The following is a 27178-nucleotide window of genomic DNA, read 5'->3' as shown; positions in this document are numbered from 1 at the left end:
AAGAAATTGAGGAAGACACAAAGAGATGGAAAAATATTCCATGCTCATGGATTGGCAGAATTAATATTGTGAAAATGTCAATGTTACCCAGGGCAATATACACGTTTAATGCAATCCCTATCAAAATACCATGGACTTTCTTCAGAGAGTTAGAACAAATTATTTTAAGATTTGTGTGGAATCAGAAAAGACCCCGAATAGCCAGGGGAATTTTAAAAAAGAAAACCATATCTGGGGGCATCACAATGCCAGATTTCAGGTTGTACTACAAAGCTGTGGTCATCAAGACAGTGTGGTACTGGCACAAAAACAGACACATAGATCAGTGGAACAGAATAGAGAATCCAGAAGTGGACCCTGAACTTTATGGGCAACTAATATTCGATAAAGGAGGAAAGACTATCCATTGGAAGAAAGACAGTCTCTTCAATAAATGGTGCTGGGAAAATTGGACATCCACATGCAGAAGAATGAAACTAGACCACTCTCTTTCACCATACACAAAGATAAACTCAAAATGGATGAAAGATCTAAATGTGAGACAAGATTCCATCAAAATCCTAGAGAAGAACACAGGCAACACCCTTTTTGAACGTGGCCACAGCAACTTCTTGCAAGATACATCCACGAAGGCAAAAGAAACAAAAGCAAAAATGAACTATTGGGACTTCATCAAGATAAGAAGCTTTTGCACAGCAAAGGATACAGTCAACAAAACTCAAAGACAACCTACAGAATGGGAGAAGATATTTGCAAATGACATATCAGATAAAGGGCTAGTTTCCAAGATCTATAAAGAACTTATTAAACTCAACACCAAAGAAACAAACAATCCAATCATGAAATGGGCAAAAGACATGAACAGAAATCTCACAGAAGAAGACATAGACATGGCCAACATGCATATGAGAAAATGCTCTGCATCACTTGCCATCAGGGAAATACAAATCAAAACCACAATGAGATACCACCTCACACCAGTGAGAATGGGAAAAATTAACAAGGCAGGAAACAACAAATGTTGGAGAGGATGTGGAGAAAAGGGAACCCTCTTACACTGTTGGTGGGAATGTGAACTGGTGCAGCCCCTCTGGAAAACCGTGTGGAGGTTCCTCAAACAGTTAAAAATATACCTGCCCTACGACCCAGCAATTGCACTGTTGGGGATTTACCCCAAAGATACAAATGCAATGAAACGCCGGGACACCTGCACCCCGATGTTTCTAGCAGCAATGGCCACGATAGCCAAACTGTGGAAGGAGCCTCGGTGTCCAACGAAAGATGAATGGATAAACAAGATGTGGTTTATGTATACAATGGAATATTACTCAGCTATTAGAAATGACAAATACCCACCCTTTGCTTCAACGTGGATGGAACTGGAGGGTATTATGCTGAGTGAAGTAAGTCAGTCGGAGAAGGACAAACATTATATGTTCTCATTCATTTGGGGAATATAAATAATAGTGAAAGGGAAAATAAGGGAAGGGAGAAGAAATGTGTGGGAAATATCAGAAAGGGAGACAGAACATAAAGACTGCTAACTCTGGGAAACGAACTAGGGGTGGTAGAAGGGGAGGAGGGCGGGGGGTGGGAGTGAATGGGTGACGGGCACTGGGTGTTATTCTGTATGTTAGTAAATTGAACACCAATAAAAAAAAAAAAAAAAAAAACAATGTGTCTCACATACACATATATGTACACACAGGTATATATTTTGCACATATGCATTACATACATGTATGTGTGCATGTAGCATGTGTATTTCAGTACATATATCTTGTGTGCACACACACACACAATTTTACACTGCTCTTGAAGCTGTTACCTTGGACAAACAACAAAGTTACTCCATTATAATTGCTATGGGATATTTGCTGTGCTGATTTGACAAGAGCTAGCCCAAGTTGTTGGTCATGCCATCAGCAATGTTCATAGAAAAAGAAGGAGGGGGAGGTGGAGAAGAAAGAAAGAAAGAAATTTTATTTACCATGTGTGCAGCCTTGAGGGGCTGTGGGTGGGGTGGGGAATCACTAACACTTGTTCAGTTGAAAACTGAAGATTGCTGATTCTTTTTTCGAATAAGTGAGCTAGAGATTTCATATTAAAACTTTGATAGAAGTGTAAACTAGGGGGGAAATATCAGCATTTAAATAAGGACTAATACTGAGCCAAATCTTTGTCTGGTAACACTTTATTTGTAAGGGTGATATTAAAACTACCTTCCATCCTTCTTCCATCTGTCAAGCTACATTTTACTTGGATTATATAAGTACAATTATATCTTTAATAAAAAGCTCCTTCAAAGAAAATTGCATCTAATTAGAAAAGAAGTAAAAGAAGCATGTTACACGTGGTGATCTGCAGCCACTTCACTTGTGAGAGTGTGAAAATCGTTCTCCAGATGGCAGCTTCCTGCTTTGCTGAGCTCATGATCCCCAGTAGGAAGCCTTTTCTTTTTTCTTTCTGAAGCCCATTTACTTCCTTGTACATGTGTATAATTAATTTTTAATTATCTGACTTGGCAAAAACAAACACCAATAAATTATACATAAAAATGAAAAATGTATCCATGATCTCTTTTGAGAAGCATTTTGAAAGCAAAATATTGTGTTGATGACCTTCATCTGTTTGTAAGATGATAAGTGATGATTAGCTACATTAAAAACATAGTTCCATATAATACAATTTGCAAATTTAGCAGAGCTTAAAGGTTGATGGAAGTGATATATCAGGTCTGCCAGGTCTTAATAAGCAATTTTCTTAATAGGCAATAGATACCTTCCATGCATGTATGAGAAATAAATAAGAACATACTGGTAGTTTTAAAAGTATTGCTTTATTATTAACTTGAAAAAACCCACAGTTATGCTGTGTGCTAGGATAACAAAATATATTTTTAAAGATTTTATTTATTTATTCAGGAGAAAGAGAGAGAAGCAGAGACGTAGGCAGAGGGAGAAGCAGCCTCCGTGCAGGGAGCCCGATATGGGACTTGATCTCGGAACTCCAGGATCATGCCCTGAGCCAAAGGCAGACGCTCAACCCCTGAGCCACCCCACCCAGGGTCCCTAGGATAACAATATTGAGCAAAACATGTTCCTGCCCTCAAATGGTCAAGACTGACAATCATATGATCACATATTTATTGTCCTAGTATCCTTTGAAACAAAGTGCAGGCAGTTATGAAAGCATGTCTTGGAAAGAACTGATATATTGCAAGGGGTCAGAGAAGACTTCATTTTAGAAATAATAATGAAATGAGATCCCAAGAAGGACTAGAAGTTAACTGGCAAAAGTGAGGAAGAACTAAAAGGAGGTCAATGTGTCTGAATGTCAGAAGGCAAAGAAGAGAAAGATCCAGGATAAGTCTGGAGAGATCACTAAGACCTTTCAGATCTTATTTAGGATTCTGGTCTTTATTCTAGGAACATAGAAAAGTCTTTAATATTTTAATTACTGACATAGTAAGATTTACATTTCAAATGATTACAATAGCTATAGTGTAGAACCTGCAGTATAAATAATAAATAAATGGAAGAGGTTAAATAAACATAGACCTAGTAAAAACACTGAAGAGGACATTGATGTAATTACTTCAAATTAAAGGGAATTAATCCCCAATATTAAATTTTATTCAGACAAACCTCCTGTCATCCTAGATATAAAACAAAGCTGTATATATGTATACACATTATGGTATGGACAGTGAGAATATAATGAAAGGAATATAGGAAAACAGTAGAGTATCTATTAAGGATGATGATTAGACCTTACAACAGATTTCTCATCAGCAACATAGAGGTGTAAAGATCTTGTAATATTTTTAGATTGCTGAACCAAAATAGTGAATGTAGAGTTCTATAATATGCTGAACTATTACACAAGAATGTGTGTAAACTAAAGATATTTCCAAACATACAATGATTGAGAGATTTTCCTAGTCACCTGCACTTACTAAAAGAAAATGTATTGCAGGGAGAAAGAGTGAGCCAAGAATAGAACTGGATGCTAAAAGCAACAACAAATAAAGAAATTGAGTCAGGTAGGAGTATATCTAAATTACATAAAGAATAAATAATATTTTCATTCTAAAAACAAGATAATACACATTACTAAGAAGGGGGTAATCATATTTATAGCATTTGAAATCCTTTTTATTAAGGAGGATGATATAACTGTAGACAAAGTTAAGATATGGTTGAATGAAATTTATGTGTTATGAATTTAAGGATCACCAGTAAAATAGCATAAATAACATGGATAATTTCCCAAAATGGTTTTAAAGCAAAAGGATGAAAAACAAGCCTTAAGAAATCCAACAAAAAGTAGAAAAGAAGACCAGAAAGACCCCAACCTTAGTATACAGGAAGCCCAGAATAAGAAATAAATTTAAATATATAATCTCAAAATATATAAATGGAAGATGATACACACATCATTAAACATCTATTGTCACTATTTCTCCTTCCACCTAAACTCACATGATAAATTTAGCACGGGGATAGGTGGTTTTAGTGGGAACCCAGGCTCAACTTTGTGGAGTTTGCATTTCCTTTTTTAGAGAATGAATTTAGGAAGCCTTAGATATATGCCTCTGATTAATAGGCTTCCGTACTACATTGACAAAGAAGGAAATGCCTTTTTTTTTTTTTTTTGGCTTATAGTTCAGATTTAAATGAGATTGTATCAATTTCCTATCGAGTAAATCATACTCTAAAACATACAGGCATAATTTCACAAATGCTTATCGTTAGTGAAAGCTCTTTGCAGAACAGATATAACTGACCTGATCTTACAGATATGTCTTTCTAAATATACCAGAGTGGAGGTAGCAGGCAAGAGTTTTCATATGCCCTGAGGATCTACATCTGTTACAAGTGGCTCCTGTAGCAGATGGGAGAGTGTGCAGAGATCCTTACTGGCTTGGTAGTACCTTTGTTTACAAACTGTACTTCCTATTTATCTGCAACTTACTAATCAGTAAGTTCATGAAGCCCCAAGTACCTGCTCATTTACATTGCCCCATTTTTTGAAGTAAGAGATCCCAATTCTCTTCTGGCTCACTTGATATGACTGTGCCTGTAGGTTAAAGGAAACCAATATTACTATCCTGGCTCTTATTGATTTGGCTGGATTTTGGTACCTTATCTGAAGTATCTTCATGTCTGAACACAAGAGAGATCCATTACCTCAGAACCTCAAGTTAGGTTGTAAAAACTGGTACAATCATATCCTCTCTTCTTTAAACTTAACAAAAAAAAAGGAGGAGGAGGAAAAAGAGTAGTTGTTTTTCTGAACAGTGTTTAGTTATTATTCTGGTAGTCACGTGTCTGCTATACATCTAAGTCCTGCTTGCCCTGGGTGCAAGGTAACATTGCTGTTCTCGCTACCGTCTGTGGAGAATTCCTACCATAAAACCACCAGCAGTGAAGGTAATCTGTACATTAATTTCTCTTTGTGACCCTAAGGATCATGAAAATTAAAGTAAAAAATGAAATCGAGGCTGGAGCTATCAGTCAGGGAACAAGGAAGGGGACTTTAATGTAAATCCAGGTTTAAGCAGATTTTAAAATGCCAGGTGTTGGAGCCGGTGTTGCTATATCCCCAATGTCAGATCAAGTCCTGTAGCAAGATGGTTTTAAGGTAGAACAAAAGACCTAACCTCTCCCACCTGCCTCTAACCAAGACAGGGCTGAGGAAGCCACATAATGGGATTATTTCAGGGACAAGTGAACTCTGGGAACAAAGAGCTAATGTAGAATATGTCCAGTATATTATTCTAGATGTAGTTTTCTCTAATGTTCTATACAGGGAATTTCAATATTTTATACAATACTTTGACTTTTTTCATAGCACTGAGATACAGAGTTACTACATGAATCTTTTCCCAAGTAGTTGGAAATGAGTCACAAAATAAATGACTTGTGTTTGACTTTCAAGTATTTCTAGCACCAAGCATTAGCAGTAAGTGAAAGTCTCCTAATATCTTCAATGAGTAGGAATGTGTCAGATGCCTATGGCTTTTAGATTAACTAGGAACAATTTAAATTTATTATGTTTCATCACATATAAAGTAAGTTTACTCAGAAACTATCAAGCATATGTCAAGGTGTTATCTGAAAGTCAGAAAATCTACTCTGCTTCAGAAATAAATACAGGTGGGGGGTGCCTGGTTGGCTCAGTCAGGAAAGCATATGATTCTTGATCTCAGAGTTATAAATTGAAGCTCCACATTCAGTGTAGAACTTACTTGATGAAAGAAAGAAAAAGAGAGAAGAAAGAAAGAAAGAAAGAAAGAAAGAAAGAAAGAAAGAAAGAAAGAAAGAAAGAAAGAAAGAAGAGAAAGAAAGAAATTCAGCTGAACCACTTCCCTCGTATACCTTTTTTTTTTTTTTAAGATTTATTTTATTTATTTTTGAAAGAGACAGAGAGAGTGCCCTCACCCCAGGGGGAGGGGAGGGGCAGAGGAAAAGGGAGAGATAGAAAGAGAGTCTTAAGCAGACTCTGCAATGAATGCAGAGCCCAAGGGCCCAATCTCATGACCCTGAGACAAGGGCCCCAGCCAAAACCAAGAGCCTGATGCTTAACACACTGTGCCCCCCCTCCTGTATCTCTTCAAAACAATTTTTTTTTCTTCAAAACAAATTTATTTTGTCGGACATCTTAGGCATTCTGCCCAGAATGAGAAAATACAGAATGTCTTAATCAAAAAAAAAAAAAAAAAAAGAGAGAGAGAGAGAGAGAAAACTAATGAGATCAGCTAAGCTAACCTTTAGTTCTACATAAGAGGAAACCAAGACCTGCAAGATAAGTTTTTCTCTTGAGGTCACACAAAAAGCAAGTTGCCCAGTTACTGGTTCCATGGCAACCACTCCATGAACCTTTTGTTTATTTATTTTGTGTTTTTATTTTTTTAAGATTTTATTTATTCACTTAAGAGAGAGAGAGAGAACATGAGCAGGGGGATAGGGAGGGGCAGAGGAAGAAGCAGACTCCCCACAGAGCACAGAGCAGGACTCTGGTGGGGGCTAGAACCCAGGACTCTGAGATCATGACCTGAGCTGAACTCAGCCGCTTAACCAACTAAGCCTCCCAGGCACCCTACTCCAGTGGTCTTTTAGCAGTAAAATAATCTTCCTGGTGTTGAAGTTTCCTCTCTACCCATGCTGAGAGTATAAATTCTCCCAAAAAGGGAATTGTGATCTTTTCTTTGCTTCAAATATGTTCCAGGTTTCTTTTCCCAGTTACCCCTTCATCTTACATTCCCTTCTACAGATTTCTAGGAATTTGTCTGGTTCTTTGACAACTAGGTGCAGTTTATCTGCCCAGTCCCTGTGGGAAGATGACTCAGTTGGATGGCCTGCCCTGGCTTTGCTTGAGGCTTTGTGCCCCTCACTCCTTGGACTTTCCCATATTAGCCTCATCGTCTATGTCAGCACTGACGTAGGTGACACAGCACCCTGCACCAGATGCTGCCCATTCTCAAGACCTTGAATTTTGAGCCTGTTCCCAGACTCAGCACAGTCCAACATCCTGGAATAGTCTTGGAAGTTTTAGGCATCTCCACATTAGTAATTGCTGCACCATCCAAAGCATGTATCCTTTCCTTAGTAGAAGAATTCTTTTCTTAGTAGAAGTATTCTTTCCTTAGTAGTAGAAGTACAAGTTCTCTAGAGAATTTACAATAGGAAGAATTTAAAAAAGAAGCAGAAGCCATCCATATTTTCATCACTCAATTATAAACATTTTGGGTTCATTCATGTTTCCAGTTTTTAATTATGAGTTATGCTGCTATGATCATTGGACTATAAGTATTTGTTTGTTTATTTATTTATTTATTTATTTATTTATTTATTTATTTATTTATTTATTTATGATAGTCACACAGAGAGAGAGAGAGAGGCAGAGACATAGGCAGAGGGAGAAGCAGGCTCCATGCACCGGGAGCCTGATGTGGGATTCGATCCCGGGTCTCCAGGATCGCTCCCTGGGCCAAAGGCAGGCGCCAAACCGCTGCGCCACCCAGGGATCCCGGACTATAAGTATTTGTATCAAAATACAGTATGTTTTTTATTTCTCCTGGGTAAATACATAGGAGCGTAATTTCTCATTGTGTGGCAAGGCTATATTTAACTGCATAAAAATATACAAAACTGTTTTCAACAGTATTCTTACTGTCAAAATTTGAGAGTTCCAGTTGCTCTACATTCTCACCAACAGTTGGTCTTTGCCCAGAAAGACTAACTTGGCTGTACCTTGCTGTTATCTGGTGTCCTCACTTTTAAATCAAAATTAAGTATCAATATTTCAAACAGACTTGTAGTAACAATACTACTCAAGAAATACCAGTACCAAAGCTTTAGACTGGAATCACTTTATTCTCTTACATTCTATTAAAGACTATTCCCCAAAATATGCCACCACAGTATCAGTACAGAACTGAGTTATCAAAGGAACTTGCAGAAGTTCTGATTGACTGCAGGCGTAATTCCCACTAAATGAGTGATTAGAATTAGGGAGCTCTTTGAACTGTCCTGTAGGTGGTAGGGGTCTAGGTTCAAATATAATATAATTTTTCTCCATGGCACTCCATCCTACAATTCCTTAATTATTAAATAGGACCAACTAGTGATAATCTGCATTCTCTTGTCTTAAAACATGATAGCATCTTACTTTCTCCCTTTATCAGGTTAACGTGTAGGATTTGTGTAATCATATTTGTCTGATCTACTTCTGCTAGATGTAGAAGAGTATATAAGCTGGGGTGTCAAGCAGAGCACAATCAATCTGAAAATATGTTCAAGCTTATGGACAGATGCTATACATCATAAGATACCAACAGCTCTCCAAAAGCTGAGATCTGCAAAGTCAAATTATTTAAATCGGGATAAAGGTGGCAGTCTCTTTAAGCTCATCTTCTTGGTCCATAGGTTGCTATGATGATGAGAGAGGATGCTTATATATGAGTATTATTCAATATTTCTTTTTTTAAGAATATTATTCAATATTTCAATGAGAAAAATGCATGCATGTGTGTGTGCACATGTGCATGTTTAAATAAGCTATGGTCAAAATATATATTCTTTGGGGCTAGGCTTGGGAGAGCCATGGCTTTGTTCTTACTATCTAGGCAGGCATAAGCTCAATAAAGCATTCCAAAGTTCTTAAGCCAAACTGGGCTCTCTGCCCTTATATGACCCTTGGGACTCCAAAGGGGTATGACTGTAAAATAGAGAAGAGTCTTGACACCAGTAAATTTTTTTCTTCCAAGTTGCTGTATTCTTGCCAAGTTTGTCTTAAGGGGTTTTAAAATCTTTTATAGTTTTTCATTCACTTCGATTCTTTAAAAACTGGAGACATATAAGTATTTTATTTATCAAGGTTAATCTAAGTGTAAATGAATCTTTGGAATCATTAGAACCTGGAAGCAGTGTGGGAGTGAGATGGAGTCCAGTAACATGCCTTGCAACCCAGACATCGTTGCCCCTACTAACAGTTGGAGTGAAGCTGTGACACCAGCTGCCTAGTTTTGGAAGCAAGAAAGAAGAATTTTGAATTCACTGTGGTGAAACTTAAAGCTTTCATGCGAAAATCCTCCTCTCCTCCCGCTCCTTTCCCTTTTTAGGAAGCTTGTGGCTGACCACCTGGTGTTCTGAATCATTAATTCATGGAAGACATTCTGTCAGGAATAACATGTAACAGGCAGCCTGGCAACTGCTATCGAAACTCTTCCAGCTCCCCATTCACTTTAATTCACTTCAGTAATTATTTATTGTACACCTACTATCATGCCCAGCCTGGTGCTAGGCAATGAGTCTTTCAAGGGAAAAGAGCATAAAATTCTTTTCCTGGAGATTTAAAAAATTTATTTAACATTATACTTATTTTAGGAAGAATAGATGAAATATTTCATGAAACAGAAAAATGTCTTAAATTTACCTAAGTGTCAAAGCAATATAGAAGTAATAAGATCAAAAAAGATATGTTAGCATCACTGCTTAAATTCTTATTAAGTGAGCGGTACTACACATGTGTAGGCACTGGGTGCCTCTCATGATCATCTCGCTCAAATCTTAAAACTACCTTAGGAGAAAGATACAAAAAGCCACACATTAAATGTGAGGAAATAGAGGTCTGGGGTAAGACTGGTTAACTAATCTTTCTGAATAGTTGATTTTTTAGTCAAGGAATTGTGAGTCTAATTATCTATTAGAATCAGGTATAAACTTCCACGTGACTGCAATAATAGGTAAGGGACTCGAGTGGGCTAGAGAAACCACAAAAGCCCCCAGGTGGAACAGATTGTCAAGAGGCTGGAGTCTGAAGCATGTGTAAGTGCGACAAGAAAGGGGTGCCTGGACGGATCAGTTGGTTCATCCAACTCTTGACTTCACCTCAGGTCATGATCTCAGGGTTGTAAGACGGAATCCAGCATTGGGCTCCATGCCTGGCGTGGAGCCAGTCTAAGATTCTCCCTCTTCTTCTCCTTCTGCTTTCCCCTCTAAAAAAAAAAAAAAGTGACAAAAAAGATCAAGAATACCAAAAGGCAGACGAGATGGGTACAGAAAACCAAAAGACAAAAAGGTCGCAGACACACACAGTCTGATATCCAGACAAAATGATCAAAAAGATCCAGTAAGAACTGAGGAAACAGTATCACAATGAGCATAAAGCAAATCACCGCTTAGGAGACTTTATTAGTAAGGCAGTCCTGGAATATGGGTCTGGATTTTCATGGTTCCCAGGTGGTAGAAACAAACCTATTCTATAGGAAAGAATGAGATAAGTGGGAGCAGATGAGCCAAAGATGGAACTTTAATGAACTGACTTTTTTTCAACTTGAAATGTTTGGAATTATAAGAATCTCCTTTAGTCTATATTGTCTTCAGGAAGCTTTGAAATAAATAATTTTCATTATGTTTCTCAATTATAATGCTTAGTTAATTGGCTAGGCTTAACTGATATTCTTTTTAGGTTATTCTACGCAAATATTTTGTGCTTTCATTTTGTATAGACATCCTAGGCCTAAGATCTGGTTTTTAGAATATATTGGTTGCCAAACAAGCAAATCAGTAGCACAATTACTTAGCTCCATGGAGAATAGCATGACTAGGGATTTCCTCTTTGGTTAAATCTTCTAGGTGATCCATTTGAAATTTGATGGTCATTCTCCTAATATAATTTTCCTTGTGTTCTTGCATGCATTTAGAACATAAGCTCCAATCTGGAGAAGATCTCTCCATCAAAAAAAGATGTCTCTCCAATTAAGGTCATTATATTCTACTGAGAAATTGAACCAGAGGCACAGGGTTATAAGAGTTCCTGAGTGAGCATAAGTACCATGAAGTACTGTAGTGTCTGCTGGGTCACCAGAGAGCTGAATGCACTAGATTCTTGTGTAGGCAAACAAAATGGTTTCAAGTGCTTTGCTACCTGACTGCAGGATGTGGCTGTTTGATAAACATGTGACAATTAGCTGGCCATGAAAATAATATATTAAAATAATTTAATATATATTTGAAAGTGTTATGCCCCTAGATAATTGTACCTGGAAAGAAGTAAACATTTGTGCTTTTCTGTTCCAGATTCCATTTGATTTGGAAATAGTCGGAATGTGTTATTTAACTCCAGGAAGGAGATTATGTGAGGCAACAATATTGACAAAACGGGTAGGAATTTGAACTGCCTCTAATTCTGTATTTTACAGAAACTTTGCATAATTCTGTATTTTAATATGTCCTGCTAGTTAATATATCCTAGTTGCAGTAAAACTGGCCCTTTCTCCTGATTCAATATTCACTCTGATGACTGAGGAAATATCTAAATCAGTGATTCCTAAACTACAGAGTAAAGAATCACCTAGAGACTAGTTTAAATGCAAATTCTCTTAGTTATTCTGATGCAGGTAGGCTGCACAATACACACTGAAGGTTAAACAAATGCCAGTGTAGCTTTTATTAATATAAAAATATTTGTGTTTGCTAAAAGCAATGTCAAAATTTTTTATCCCCTTCATAGGTTGTATTATGGCATGGTAGAAATAGCACTATGTTTAGACCCAACCTAGGTTCCATATACTTCATCATCTACCAGTTAAATTATTCAGGAGACATTTATTTCACCTTTAAAATGAAGTTGCCCTATCTCTAAAATGAAAAAATAAAGCAACAATCTATGTTGTGAGAGCAAATGGAATAAAAACTGTAAATCACCTAATGCCTGTCACACAAAAGATAATATATGTTTGACTTCTCTTTTTTCTTGATTTAGTGTTTTGACTAAGTCATTTTGCTTCTTTTTTTAAAATCATAGTTCTCATAAGAATTTCTATATGAAAAATGCTAAAAGTGATCCCAAGGGACGGATATCTTTCCAAACATTCTGTACAGCTGTCATCATCCCCAGGAGAGCCAGGACATCTCAGCACAAAATATAACCAGGTTGTCTCTTACCAACTCAGGACCATCACCCTCCCTTGCAAGGATGGGAACTACATTTCCCCAGATCCCTCACCTGCATGATCCTGGCTTCAGAGACTATTTATGAGAGGAACTATGAGACCTGGAAGGCAAAAATGAGGAGGAAGCCATATTTTCAGAAAGCACGGCAGCAAGGCATGGTGGCTTTTTATGGATATCTCTGTGGTTGCTGTCTTCTGGGTCCTGGTGACCAGAATCAGTGGTTCTCAGATTCCAGTTCTCCACCCACTCTAGTACGTCAGGCTGAAGTCATCATGGATTGCTTCCCAATCCTTCAGCCTGCTAGCCCTTCACTTTTCCAGCTCCTTCCACATATGTGTAAACCTTAATTCCTCTATCAATTTCCTGATTCCAGTGACACTTAGAGTGGTTCTATTTTTCTACTCAAACTCTGACTTGTATGTCAGAGCATCCTGGCACTTACTCTGATGTTATACTTCTTAACTAATATGTTTTCTAACAAACACTTATTTGATAGAGGTTACCTCCCAATCTACATCCCAATTCTCTTAAAGTACCTCCAAGGAAATATTTTTGCTTTAGAGCAGCTTGGCTGCATTTCATCTCTAATATGTAGGTCTCTGCTACCATGTTTCATAAAGTTGAGGGCTGGGTACACCAGGTTAATGACTTCTGGGCCACACCAAAGCACAGTCTAGGCTCGAACAAGTCTAGGGCATATTCTATCCTAAAATTTTAAGTGGAAGTGTTCCAAAAACAATTAACATTAGCATTTAAACTAGCTATTGCATGTTTGATTTTAATCATATTTTACAACATCATCCATCAGTTTATTTATTACCTTATTTGTCAAATGGCACAGGACTTTGTTTTCAAGACTGGCTTTAAAATAAAATCTAAAAATAAACCCGAACCTTAGCTCCCAGATGTGAATTTTTGTCTTGCTAAAGCCCCCTACAGCTAGACAGAATAAGGCTCCTGTCTACTAACTGGAGCGATTAATTCTACTCTTGTCAGTGCTAGATCTGACTGTCAGAGACTAGCTCATTTCAAACCATAAAAATGCTACACCTTGTCAGATATGACCTATGATCAAATTAGATAAAAGAATTTTACTGTAGAGTAACAACCATCATAGACACAAGATTGATAGTTCTTGTTAGTGCTATTTTGATTTTGGTATTTGCTTATTTGCTTTGTTTTCATTTCGGCCTAGAGATACCTAATTTATGGAATTCCTATTATGAGCCAGAAACATTACATGAGATATTCACATACTGATCATTTGATTTATATATTTTTATCCTCATGTTATAGACAAACAAACTAGAACTGAGAAAGATTAATAAACTTATTCAAGGTAATTAGCTAGGAAGTGACAGACCTAGTATCCAAACCCCTGGTCTGTTTGATTCTATAATGAGTGTACTTCCTACTCCTCCAGTATGCTTCACATGATCAGTCTTATTATTTTCTAAGAAAAAATAATTCAGAAGGAAGCATTTATTATGACTCACCAAACTGACTAAAGAATAAAATTTAGTGTTCATTTGCTGCCCTTTTATATCTCCTTAGGGGATTTTATTGAAAATGAAGTCTTGTGTGACCAGGTTCCTACTTCTATGCACAGCAGAGTCACAATAATTATTTTTTCTGCCAATCTATAGGAAATTTGAACATTGTGTGCCAGCAGGCACTCTTTGTAAATGAGGCATTAGATGATTCCTGATGCCAGTGGGACATTCTTCTGTATTTTAGCTAGACCATACTGATTTCACATAACTCCTCCCCATGCCTTAGTTTTAGGCATCTTTTTAAAAGAAGGTATTAATTAAATAAAGTATCATTAGAAGCTTTCTTGCAAAGTTTGTGCTGTTCTGTGGTTAGAATAGTACCATACAGACAGCTATAACCCAGTAGCTATGAATGAGTACATTTAAAAAAAAAAAAAAAAGAATGAGTACATTTGTAGTAATGGTCTAATGCCCAACAGGAGACATGAAAATCTCCCTATCCCACTGGACTCTACTCTTTCCTACAGAGAAATGGAGAATTGAGGGGATGGTTGTGGTATGTGTGTCAGGGTCAAGGATTACAACACCTCATTTTTTGGTTGGAGATCATGGTCTCTTGACTCCACTAATGAAGGGTTTGCCTATCATATTTCAGATATAACACAGATCAGGACTGCCTCTTGCTGGTGGGTCTAAAGAGCCTTCAGGTGGGCAATTGAGTTTGGTGTGCTTCTTGCCTCCTGAGTGGCATAATCTCAAGAGCTAAGATAGAGGGCAATATTTGGGTAAAAGGCCCTAGGAGCCCAGAGTCTGTGTCAAAAGTTCCCAGCTGTGTTCCACGGAACGTTTTACTTAGATACTAATGGAAATTCCAGAACTGAATGTGACTAAAATGAAAGAGAGCATAATATATTAGTTGTAAATATTCACAATGTACAAGAGTTGAAGATCAAGCGTCTGAGAAAAAAGTTTGCCCAAAAGATGCTTCGAAAGACAAGGAGGATGCCTATCTATGAAAAAGCTAAGCATTACCACAAGGAATACAGGCAGATGTACAGAACTGAGATTCGCATGGCGAGGATGGCGAGAAAAGCCGGCAACTTCTACGCGCCTGCAGAACCCAAGTTGGCATTTGTCATCAGGATCAGAGGTATCAATGGTATGAGCCCAAAGGTTTGAAAGGTGTTGCAGCTTCTTTGCCTTCGCCAAATCTTCAATGGCACCTTTGTTAAGTTCAATAAGGCTTCAGTTAACATTCTAAGGATTGTGGAACCATATATAGATTTGGGGTACCCAAATCTGAAGTCAGTGAATGAATTGATCTACCAGCGTGGTTATGGCAAGATCAACAAGAAGCGAATTGCCCTGACAGATAACACATTGATTGCCCGATCCCTTGGTAAATATGGCATCATCTGCATGGAGGATCTGATTCACGAGATCTATACCATTGGAAAACGTTTCAAAGAAGCAAACAACATTTTATGGCCCTTCAAATTATCTTCTCCACACAGCGGAATGAAGAAAAAGACCACCCATTTTGTAGAAGGTGGAGATGCTGGCAACAGGGAAGACCAGATCAATAGGCTTATTAGAAGGATGAACTAAGGTACCTACCATGATTATTTTTGTAATCTGGTCAGTTAATAAATGACTACTTTTAAACAGGAAAAAAAAGAAAAGGTCTCTTACTACCTTTGGAAAATCTTAACAAAGCCTCCTTACCTTTCTTTAATAGTTTCCCAAGCTTATTTGAGCATGGAACATTATTATTTTTTTCATGCTGAACAGTGTTCCACATGACATTAAGTTTGGAAAACTCTGATCTAGATATTACTGTGAGAGGGCAACAGGAGACCTCAAGACACGTGCCAGAGCCAGCAGATCCCACAGAGAGATCTGAGGCCAACAGCCTGCTATGAACACACACACACACACACACACACACACACACACACACATACACGGTATACTTTTTTCTTTCTAACAATACTGATCATAGCACAGATCTTTCATTGCAAAATAGCAAATTCTTTCCATTTGTATTGGTGAATTGGACATCCTGGGTTATATAGGCTTGCCTAAGTGCTGGAGGAATATTAAAAAAGTTGTGCACCTATCTTTTAGCTGCTGATTCTATTTTGAAGATAAATCAATTCTAACTAGATTGACTGTATTTTATGCTTTCGGTCCTGTTCATTTGCTGCCTTTTGTTACATTCTTAGCAAAACATTGATTTCTTTTGTTTAACTTTCTTGTCTCCTGTAATATTAATCTAGAAAATTTGTTGAGGGAGCAGGGACTACAGAATATTTTTTCTTGGGATAGTTACCCATGTCAAGCATTCAGTGATTGGCCAATTGCTCTTCATTGTAAAAATTGTTCATCCAGGAAATAACTGATTGATCTTTTCTGACAATTGGTGCCAACCTTCCCTAGACTGAGAATGTCTTATTATAGGTAAAGATGAACAGATAATTAAAAATCATACCCAGATATTAGGTGCTTGGGTAAGCTCTTAACAAAATGTCTTTTTTAAAAAATGGAGAAAGCCATTAATTAAATAATGTAACCTTAGGGGGATCCCTGGGTGGCTCAGAGGTTTGGCACCTGCCTTTGGCCCAGGGCGCGATCCTGGAGTCCCGGGATCAGGTCCCGTGTCGGGCTCCTGGCATGATGCCTGCTTCTCCCTCTGCCTGTGTCTCTGCCTCTCTCTCTTTCTCTGCCTATCATAAATAAATAAATAAATAAATAAATAAATAAATAAATAAATAAATATCTTTTAAAAAAATAATGTAACTTTAAATATAAACTTTCTTTGCAAACATATAACTATAGTTATTTATTTATATATGTGTGTTTAAGGAGGTAGAAGAACAGAAGGAAAGGGAAAGACTCTCAAGTGGACCCCCTCCCTGAGCATGGAGTCCCAGGAGGGGCTCAACCCTGACCTCGAGATCATAACCTGAGCCAAAATCAAGACTCAGAGGCTTAACTACCTGGGTGCCCCTAACTATAGTTATTTAAATAAACAAACTGCTTTTCTTTATTTCACGAAGAGCAAATAATGTGTCAAGAATTCAGGTCAGGAGCACCTGGATAGCTCAGTTGGTTAGGCACCCAACTCTTGATTTTGGCTCAGGTCATGATCTTAGTATTGAGATTGGGCCCCACGTTGGCACAGAGTCTGAGATCCTCTCCCTCTTCCCCACCCACTTATGTGAGTATGCTCTCTCTCTCTAAAAGAATAAAAGAAAAAGAATGCAGGTCAGATACACAATAAAATGCATTTTCTTGCATGAAGAGAGGATAAATAACAAAGGAATATTAGCTTCCTTAGAGTGAAAAATTTTTAAAACTAAGAGAAAATGGGGATCCCTCGGTGGCTCAGCGGTTTAGCGCCTGCCTTTGATCCAGGGTGTGGTCCTGAAGTCTGGGGATCGAGTTCCACATCCGGCTCCCTGCATGGAGCCTGCTCCTCCCTCTGCCTGTGTCTCTGCCTCTCTCTCTCTGTGTCTGTCCTGAATATATAAATAAAATCTTAAAAAATAAACTAAGAGAAAAATGTGTCCTCTGAGAGTTTAAAAAGTAAGGTACATGCACAGTCCAAGAGATCTGATGCATTAAAGATGGAAGAAATGGATAATATTAGAGTCTGTTGGTACCAGACTGATATATCTGTATTTATAGCCAAAGGAAACTACAATTTATCAGACACAGGAAACATGATGCTGGACTAATCACAAGTTGTTATTTTCTGATTAAAGCAACATCAACTTGATTGTATGCTGTTTTATATATGAAGAGATGCTATAAACTGCTATGTGGGGAAGATGGAGTCTTGAAAAGAAAAAAACAAAAACCATTCTCCATGCAAGGAATCTTTTTTTTTTTTTTTAATTTTTATTTATTTATGATAGTCACACACAGAGAGAGAGAGAGAGAGGCAGAGACACAGGCAGAGGGAGAAGCAGGCTCCATGCACTGGGAACCCGACGTGGGATTCGATCCCGGGTCCCCAGGATCGCGCCCTGGGCCAAAGGCAGGCGCTAAACCGCTGCGCCACCCAGGGATCCCCATGCAGGGAATCTTAACTGATAAACCAAAGCACATATTTCCTTGACAGGCCCCAATAGTGGGAAGTAGTGCTCTTTGTTATTTAAACTTGGAGATACTTTTTAATATCACCTAAATCCCTTTGTTCTGTGTCTATAATGACCAGGTAAAACTTTGATTTTTATACTGGCTACCCACATGGCTTACCTACAGTGACAGTGTACATATTTACAGACAGGAATATTATTACCCATTTAGAAAGAGCTTTCTGGTGGCAAATCATCCTTGGGAAAGGAAAAAAAAAATCTAGCTCCTACATTTGCAAATCTGAGGTCCCCTGTTCCTCAGATGTTGTTCATCCAATTTAATATTGTCCCCAAAACCACTTACTGCATAGGAGTTTGAACTTTATTGAGCTACCATGTGTTTTGCCAAATTATGTTTTCCAATCTACTGACCATTGTACCTTTCACCTTCCAAACAAGTAGATAACAATGATTTTTTTTCTTGTAAATTTATTATTGGTGTTCAATTGATTTTTATTATAAAATAGCTATTTTTTTTAACAGTTAATGTATTAATCATTGTCATTAAGTCTGGTCACCTGTGAGAGTGCTACAAAACTGACTCCATTTTTGGTCCTCCATTTGTTCATGTCTAAGTGTTCTCTTAGGGCTATGTGTTTTGGGCCCCTTGAAGATTAATGTATGCTCTGACCATGCAAGCAGGTTTGCTTTGATCCTCTGTAAAGCTGTTTAGATAACTAGCAGAGATAACATAGTTTCTTCCCCTCCCTTCCCTCTGGTACACAGATGGTGCCATGAAGTCTGTTAAATGTTAAACTCTTTGACCTCAATGACCTCTGCACATCCCCTCACTCTATAAAAGCTGTGAATTAGGGTCTGGACTTCGTAAAGAATATATGTGCAGCAACTGGATAGTTGTTTGCCCTATTCCCTGTCAGTAAGTTACCCTGAATAGAATTGTATAAATGGTATGGAGTGGCTTGCTTCAAGTTTTGGTTCCAAAGTGTCTTCTCAGTCTGGAGGATACTTTACTCTCCCTCCTCCACCTTCTAACATCATCCAACACAATTCCTTTTCCATAGACAACACTACCCTATAGTAGTAAAATTCTTTATCCTCACAATAATCCTCTTTACCAAAAATTAGTTATAAGTCAAATCCCTCAACTTATTTATTCCCAACAGTTTTCTTGTTATGATTTTTAATTTCCACAGGTTGTTAAAACTAATATAGAGACACTCCAAACAATTATACATATTTGTGTGTAGAGAAATAAGTTTTTCTAATTTTTGTCCTGAAAGGAGTAAAATAAACAGGAATTTTTTATTGCTTGGGAATGAGAAATGAGAGGGATAAAATATTCCTTCATTTGGCTTACAATGCATCAGTATATATATATAAAAGAACACCATAAATACAGAGAGAAAGGAAAAAAGAGAGAAAGGAAGAAAGAAATCAAAAGCAGAGAAGAGGTATAGATATGGGAGCAGAACCCTGCCATTATTATCACTGTCTACAATATTTCAAGTAAAACAGCAAAAGAAAAACAAACAAACAAACAAAAAAACTCTGGAGTACAAGTAAATGCATCCCTCAATCAATCCTTCTCACCCTCACCACCAACTCCAATACCATTCCCTTCATACTCAACTCTTAGGACAGGGATGCATATCAAGAGAGATCATATTTATGAGACCATGAACTGAGAGCATAAAATAGAGGTGGAGAAAATAGGACAGGTCAGAATGATTTTAGGGAGTAGATTAGGAAGGAATTGATGAAGAACTGGGCACTAGAGTAAAGGTAAAGAGGGGAGTCTAGAATAGCTTGTAGGATAATTACTATCTTGGGTGATTAAGAGAATGACTTAGGAAAAGACAAGAATAAACAGACTTCAGTGGAAATGATCAATTCATTTTTAAAAACAGATTTATTAAGATATAATTCACATACCATAAATTCACCTATTTAAAGTGTGTCAATTCAATAGTATTTAGTATATTCAAAGATATATTCAACCATGACATGTCAATTTTAGAATATTTTTGTCAAAAAGGAAAAAGAAGCCCTGTGCCTTTACTTATCACCTCCCCTATATACCTACTCTTCCCTCTATGGCCCTAAGCAACAACTAATTTATTTTGTCTCTATAGATTCTAGACTTTCATATGAATGGAATGAATGGAATCATATAATGTATGGTCTTTTGTGAGTAGCTTTTTTCACTTAGCATAGTGTTTTCAAGTTTCATCCATGTATCAGTATTCCATTCCTTTTTCTGACTGAATAAGATTCCATTGTGTGGATATATAAAATTTTGTTTATCCACTTACCCACTAGTGGACATTTAGGTTTTTTCCAACTTTTGGCTATTATGAATAATAATACAAGTGGCTGTAAACATTTGTACATGTTTCTGTGTGGATATATGTTTTCATTTATCTTGAGTATATACCTAGAAGTACAGAGGCTTTAAATGGTTGTTTTTTAAAAATAATTTTTACCAGTTTCGTTGGGGAGCAGATCAGTGGAACTTCTCATGTTGCCATGAGGGAATGATTGATTTAATTTTGAAAAAGAGTTTGGGATGCTTATCATTTATCTAGGTGGAGAGTTTGAACAGGCAGAAAGATAACATAGAACTAACTGGTTGTCCAGGAACAGACATACTGGATATGTAGATTTGAAAGTCAGTCCAGTGGCAGAAGTAATGGCAGAAGAGTAACAGAATTAGAAGGTCAAGATTAGAGCTTAATAGCATATTAACATTTAAGGGATTTAGTGAAGGAATCTGTGAAGAAGTAGTTAGAAAAGTAAAAGTAAACAAAGTGTTTTCTATAGAATAAGACTCAGGAATTTCAAAGAAAAAATGGTCAGAGTATCAGAACAGGGAAGAAGAAAGTAATAGCTAAAATAATTCAAGATTTCAAGATGTAAAAAACTTTATATTTTACTTTTTAAAAATTCAAGATTTTCAAGATATATAAAAACATTACAAGACTGACATATGCTATTGAATTTGACAATTAGACAGACACTGGTGAGATTTTGCCAGAGTGGTTGGGTGTTCTGTGGGTGGGGAAACCAGATTGCAGGAGGTGGACACAAAAGGAGATGGGGTTGAGGGGTATAAACTATTAGGAGTTTGGAGTGAGGCTAGGTCCAAATTCTACCACTTAACTCTGACTCTCCAAGATTCTGGCCAACGCTGTATATACATAAAGACCAGTCTGCATGATGGAGATCACAGCTTTATTCAGGGCTCACTGGAAATCTCTAGATTGGAAAACATAGTGGGCCTCTGATGACATACAGCCAAGACCACAAGCACTAATCTGACCTGATTTACCCCATCTATGGTGAGTGGAGGAGCGAGAACAGTCAGGGCATAAACCTGGCTGGTCCTACCAGAGAGGTAGATCGTGCCTAATCTGCTTACACTTTGAGAGAGGGACTGAGAAGACGCAGGCCTTCTTAAAAATCCATGAGAACTACAGTGAGAAATGGAAGGGAATTGATTACTTTTGGAGGGGGGCTACAGTAGTTATATGCACAATTAATATGGATCAAGATAAATCAGATTTAGTACTTTACTAGGGAGAAGTGAATAAAGAGAAGGTGAAGGCTGGAGCAAAGATGTCAGTGAAGAAGTAGAGATTGAAAACTTCAAACAAGTGGAAATAAATAGAAGGCCTATACTCCTAAAAAAAGATGTGTAGAGATTTAGATAATTTGTATATATGAAATCAAGAAACTTGTCTCAGTTTTCTTGAGAGAGAGGAAGTGAGGCTGTCTGCTGGGAGGGAGAGTGCAGAGGTAGGGGCTGGGGGAGGAGGGGAGAATCTCTGTGAGGTTCAACACAACACTGGAGATTGGTGTGGTAAGCTACTTGGAGCCACTGACAAGATGGAGTTTTAGGTTGTATAGACCATTGGCCTCATCTAAACTAAAGCCTCACATGTTTTATACTCACTTTTATTTTCCTACTGTCCCCTTGGGAAGAAGTTTTCAAATATGTGTTTGTGGAACAATCAGCATATGTCCATGATAAAATGTTCAGCAGTCTAATAAAATGAATAAAGGCAATGTGACTCTTATGTTACAGGCTTCTTCAAATTAAAAAATGTCCCTTATTTTAAATTATCCTTACTGCTTTGAGGGGACAAAGTGTCCATTCTTTATAAAACTAGGGAAAGGGGTGGTTATTTAAAAATTTTTGTCTTTACTTAGCAATAATAAAAGTGGACAAGCAGATATTTATTCCTCTAATGTTTAATGAGTTCTTCTAGTTCATAAAATCCCAAATTCTGAGCATCAGTGCTCTTGAGGGTATTTTCTAACTTTCTGTACTGTGAGCATAATTGAAGCAAATGGAGGAAGATAAAATAATTATTAAAAAAATAATTATTATTTAGCAACTGGAATATTAGGCTCTGAATAATAAAAGAAGGTAATGTAAAGTAAACCTCATTCTCAGGTACATGCACAGCCAGGTTCAGACCGGGGCTGGATAGGGATCCATAACAACAATATCTCATTGTGGAATTCATTCCGCTCATTGTGGAATTCTGCAGAGTAATTCTCAAATAGTTGCCGTGGCAGAGACCATAGCTTATAATGTCATAGTCTATGTTGCCATGGTAACAACACAGCCAGCAACAGAGGCTGACATTTTGAAACACGCATGTGATTTCATTATTTACAAGTTATAGAGAGGAGAGCAGAGCCATTGCGGTGACTTAGAAACATCTGTTCTGATACAGCCTACTTATATATATTTTTTAAGGTTTCATTTATTTATTTGAGTATGAGCAGGGCGGGGGCAGGGGTGGCGGGGAAGGGGCAAAGGGGGAGGAAAGAGATAAGCAAACTCCCTGTCAAGCAGGGAGCCTGACTTGGGGCTTGATCCCAGGGCCATGAGATCATGACCTGAGCTGAAGTCAGACACTTAAACTACTAAGCCACCCAGGGGCCCCAGCCTACTTACTTTTGAAAAATAGTGCATTATCATAGGTGGCTACATTCAGAAAGAGGATATGCAGACTCATTCATTCTTTCATCCATCCATTTATTCACTTACTAATTCAACAAGCATTTACCTACTGAGCAGCTCCTACATGCCTAACACTGGAAATAAAAGAGTGCACAATTTAGGCAGTCTTTATTATTTTTGCTATATAACTCATCTGTGAGATAAGGAATCTCCAATGGAGATCAAGGTACAGGATCTTAATTTTCGGGGAAAGGCAGTGCTCAAACAGGAAAAGGTTGTGCTTCTTTCTCCCTCATACTCATCATGAACATCCGGATAGTGATAACCTATGCTACTATTTGTTTTTATTCTTCCTTCAAATGGCAATTCTAATGGGGTATTTAGCCTTCAAGATATTTTCTGAAAGATTTCTAATCAAATAACTTTGAAAAATGCAACAGAGCATATTTTGCTTTTACGGATTAACAAAAACATTCCCCAGTAGATGTTTCCATAGAGCTCTATTATGCAGTGTTAGTGTTCCAAGGAATGTACTTTGGAAAAAGCTATCTTAATATCTGTTGTAAATGAAGATGGTAGTGATGACACTGGCAATACAGGCATGAGTCATGGGCCATGGATAGACTATTGGCAAACATACATACCATGGTGTCAACAAAGACTGCATTTGTAATTTATGAATCCCAAAGATATTATCCAACCTTTTATTACATCTTCTTATCAGAAATAAGCAGCAGTATTTCTACAATTTGAAAGTGATTTTCACAGCATGCTTCATTTATAGGTCACTGATGTACCTGCCTGACGAGTTTGAATTTAGTAATCTGGAAGCCAACCCCATGGTTATGCCTAGGAATATTGAAATAGCTGAATGCAATATCCTATCTTAAAGAAGTTGTTTATTAAAACACAGGTACAAACCCAAAGATACAGGAGGAGAGCAATTGTAGAGATTTGTAAGGGGACATTAGAGGGCATGGCTTGGTTGCAGATGGGTACACTGTACGTCAAGTTGACTGTTAGTAAGTGATACCTGGTCTGTGCTGCTCCTGGCTTTAGATTTAGTGAGCAACACCACGGTGCTTGCATGGCACTAAGGCTCATGCCTTGCTGAGTTAGTGCCTTTGAAATAAAATCTGTCTCCGTCAAACACAGCTGAGGACATTGGAATTCTCCTGTCTGCTTTTGTCATCAATTTTATTCAGTTGGCACTGCCCCGTTGCTACCTGGTAATACAATTTAATTCGTGAGGGGAAGAGAAATCATAGTTCTTATTCCCTACAGAGGGCGAGAATATTAAAAGACCCATGTAGAGCCCCTGCTGTGGAGTGACTACAAAGGTGTTATTAGATGGAGATAGTGCATAATTCTGATGCTCCTGCAGCCCCAGTGAGCAAATTGTATTCCTGGGCAGGTGCTTCTGAATAGCAGCATTGCCACCACTATTGTGGAGGATGAGGTCTGCATGATGGTTTGGCTCAAAGCCTTTCTCTGAGACAGCTTGGTGCAGGCACAGATGTCCCAAGTAGTAATGCGACAGAGCAGCCCTCATGCTGAGAAATGCTGTATTGTCTGACTCTTTTCTACACCCTCTGCATATGTTCTTGTATTTTTATATCCATTTAGCTCTCACACTTCACTGATCTTTTAAATTTGTACATTATCAAAAAAGATGACTGTTTCAAATGAACCTAAATTGCCTACTAAAAGAAGACTGCTATGGGAAGGGTGCATATGTGGGAAGAAGACCACCATTTTATCCACATTTCAGTTAAATGCCAACTGGGGATTTTTTTTTTTTTTTGAGACAGAAAGCGAATATGTGTGACCAGAGTAGGAAAGGGCACAGGGAGATGGAGAGAGAGAGAGAGAATCTTAAGCAGGCTCCAAGCTCATCCCGGAGTCTGACGAGGGGCTCCATCCCATGACCCTGAGATCATGAGTTGAGCTGAAATCAAGAAGGGGATGCTTAACCAAATGAGTCACTCAAGAGCCCTCAATTGGGGACTTTTAAAATGCAGATGAATTAGAATGAGATCTTGTCATTTGCAACACCATGGATGGACCTAGAGAGCATAACACTAAGTAGAATAAGACAAAGACAGATACCACAATGATTTTGCCTATGTGGAATTTAAGAAAGCAATCACCAAAACAAAGAAAAAAAGAGACAAACCAAAAAACAGACTTCTAAATACAGAGCACAAACTGGTGGCTACCAGAGGGGAAGTGGGTAGGGAGAGGGGTGAAATAGATAATAGGGATTAAGAGTACATTTATAGTGATGAACACTGAGTAATGTATATGATTGTTGAAACATTATAGTGCACAGTTGAAACTAATATAACACTGTATGTTAATTATTCTTTTAAAAATGTACTCAATAATTGAGATTTAATAAAAATAATAATTAAAAAATAAAATGCACATGAATATTAATTTCTATGATGTTAAGAAGTCACAGAAATCTAACAGGAGAAAGCAAAGGCAAAGGCTTTGGGGATTAGCTCTGTTTGAAGTGAAATATTTTCAAACAGTTTGGTCATTCTAGTTTCATTCATTCCTTCTTTGTTACTCTACAACAGACCCTTTGACACATGCTGGATGATACATAAAAATGAGTAAGACTAGATTATGGCATATGGCATCAGATACAAGTGGGTTTGAAACCAAGCCTTTTGGGACGCCTGGGTGGCTCAGCGGTTTAGCACCTGCCTTTGGCCCAGGGCGTGATCCTGGAGTCCCCGGATCAAGTCTCACATCGGGCTCCCCTGCATGGAGCCTGCTTCTCTCTCTCCCTGTGTCTCTCATCAATGAATATATAAAATCTTAACAAAACAGAAAGAAAAGAAACCAAGCCTTTCAATGTAAGAGCAATATGTAACTTAAACCTTCTAAACAATTTCCTCAACTATGTAATGAGGATAAGGTTGGAACTTATTTCATAAGAATATTGTGAAGATCAAGTGATGCATATAAATGCTTTACATAGTGTTTGGCATAGAACATGCTTGTTAAATAGTAGCTAATATTTTTCTCTAAAAGTGAATAATATCTGTTAAGAACTTAAAAAGATGAAGTAATGGCCTTATTCTCATGGAAATGTATGCATACTTGTGTGCTTGATTCTATATGTTCCGTTTTTCCAATTGAAGGTGTAGAGGTAAGGAAAGTCACCGGTATACTTGTTTGAGCTAAAATTCTACTCCTCTGTGTGATTAGAGATGATTTAGACCAAATGTGAACTGAGTTTTTAAGAGTGTTTGGCAGTCACTAAAATGGTGTGGAGGGCGGTGAGGAAGAACTCTGGGTTTATAATTCTACTTTTGCCACCAAGTTACTTTGAAGTGAGAATATTCTGAAAAAACACAGACTTTTAGAGAGAAACCAGAAAGTACAAGTAAATTGGAAGCATAGTGTGTAGTGTCATTTGAATTTATTCATTCATAGATTAATTTTCTAAATAAATATTAATAGCGCATCTGCCATGTGTCTGTGAGAGTTATGAGGTGTAAAAAAAGAGATGAATAAGAAGTGAGGTCCTAATGGAATTTGCAGCCTCAGAGGGAAGACAAACAAGTGAAGAAATGACATCAATGTACTAGAAAAGGAATTCTAATAAGCACAAATTAGCAAATTAGGCTGTTTGATTTGCAAAGTAAGTTTAGCCTCTCTCCCCTATTCAAAGGAACCGGAAGTCTTTTTTTTTTTTTTCTTTTTTTAAAGTAGGCTCTACACCCAACACAGGGCTTGACCTCACAATCCCCAGATCAAGTGTTACATGCTCTCCTGCCTGAGCCAGCCAGCCAGGTACCTCAGGAACTAGAAGTTTTAATTCACAAATACATAGCAACAGTTCTTGAAATACTTAGATAATTTTATTTCAACTTACTTTTTTCTACTTTTGCTCTAGGTATATTGTCTTTGTCAAGAATGCCCAGCCTGGGATATTCCTTTTGAGTTTATATTAGCTTTTCATATATTTTAATTTTAGAACAACTTGTCATTCAGCTTATTAAATGCCATCACACACATAGGTGTGTGTATAAAATTTTTTAAAAAAAGGAATCATAACCCATTTTTAAGCAGTTGATCTAGGAAGGGTTTCATCCTGTTGTTACTTTTGTTACAATTGTAGATGGATTT

The 27178-nt window shown here is 37.6% G+C and overlaps 1 protein-coding gene and 1 pseudogene across 2 annotated transcripts in view; one reads left to right on the top strand and one right to left on the bottom strand.

Annotated features, from left to right (window-relative positions):
• Positions 1–8361: 8361 nt before the first annotated feature.
• EMC2 (ER membrane protein complex subunit 2) overlaps positions 8362–27178 on the bottom strand; it is a 402125-nt gene continuing 383308 nt past the window's right edge. The window contains exons 12-13 of one of the 2 annotated variants that reach the window (XR_005368539.1): positions 10398–10504; positions 8362–9526 (exon numbers count right to left, since the gene is read on the bottom strand). The gene's annotated coding sequence lies outside the window, so the exon portion shown is untranslated. Of the gene's footprint in view, positions 10505–27178 lie in introns of both variants that reach the window. The other variant, XM_038555336.1, reaches the window with a different exon arrangement.
• Positions 14869–15608, top strand: LOC106559610 (annotated as a pseudogene).

The sequence above is a fragment of the Canis lupus genome, chromosome 13, assembly GCF_011100685.1.
Source record: "Canis lupus familiaris isolate Mischka breed German Shepherd chromosome 13, alternate assembly UU_Cfam_GSD_1.0, whole genome shotgun sequence".
NCBI lineage: Eukaryota > Metazoa > Chordata > Mammalia > Carnivora > Canidae > Canis > Canis lupus.
Note: the sequence above shows the minus strand (reverse complement) of the source record. Positions and strands in the feature narration are given on the sequence as shown.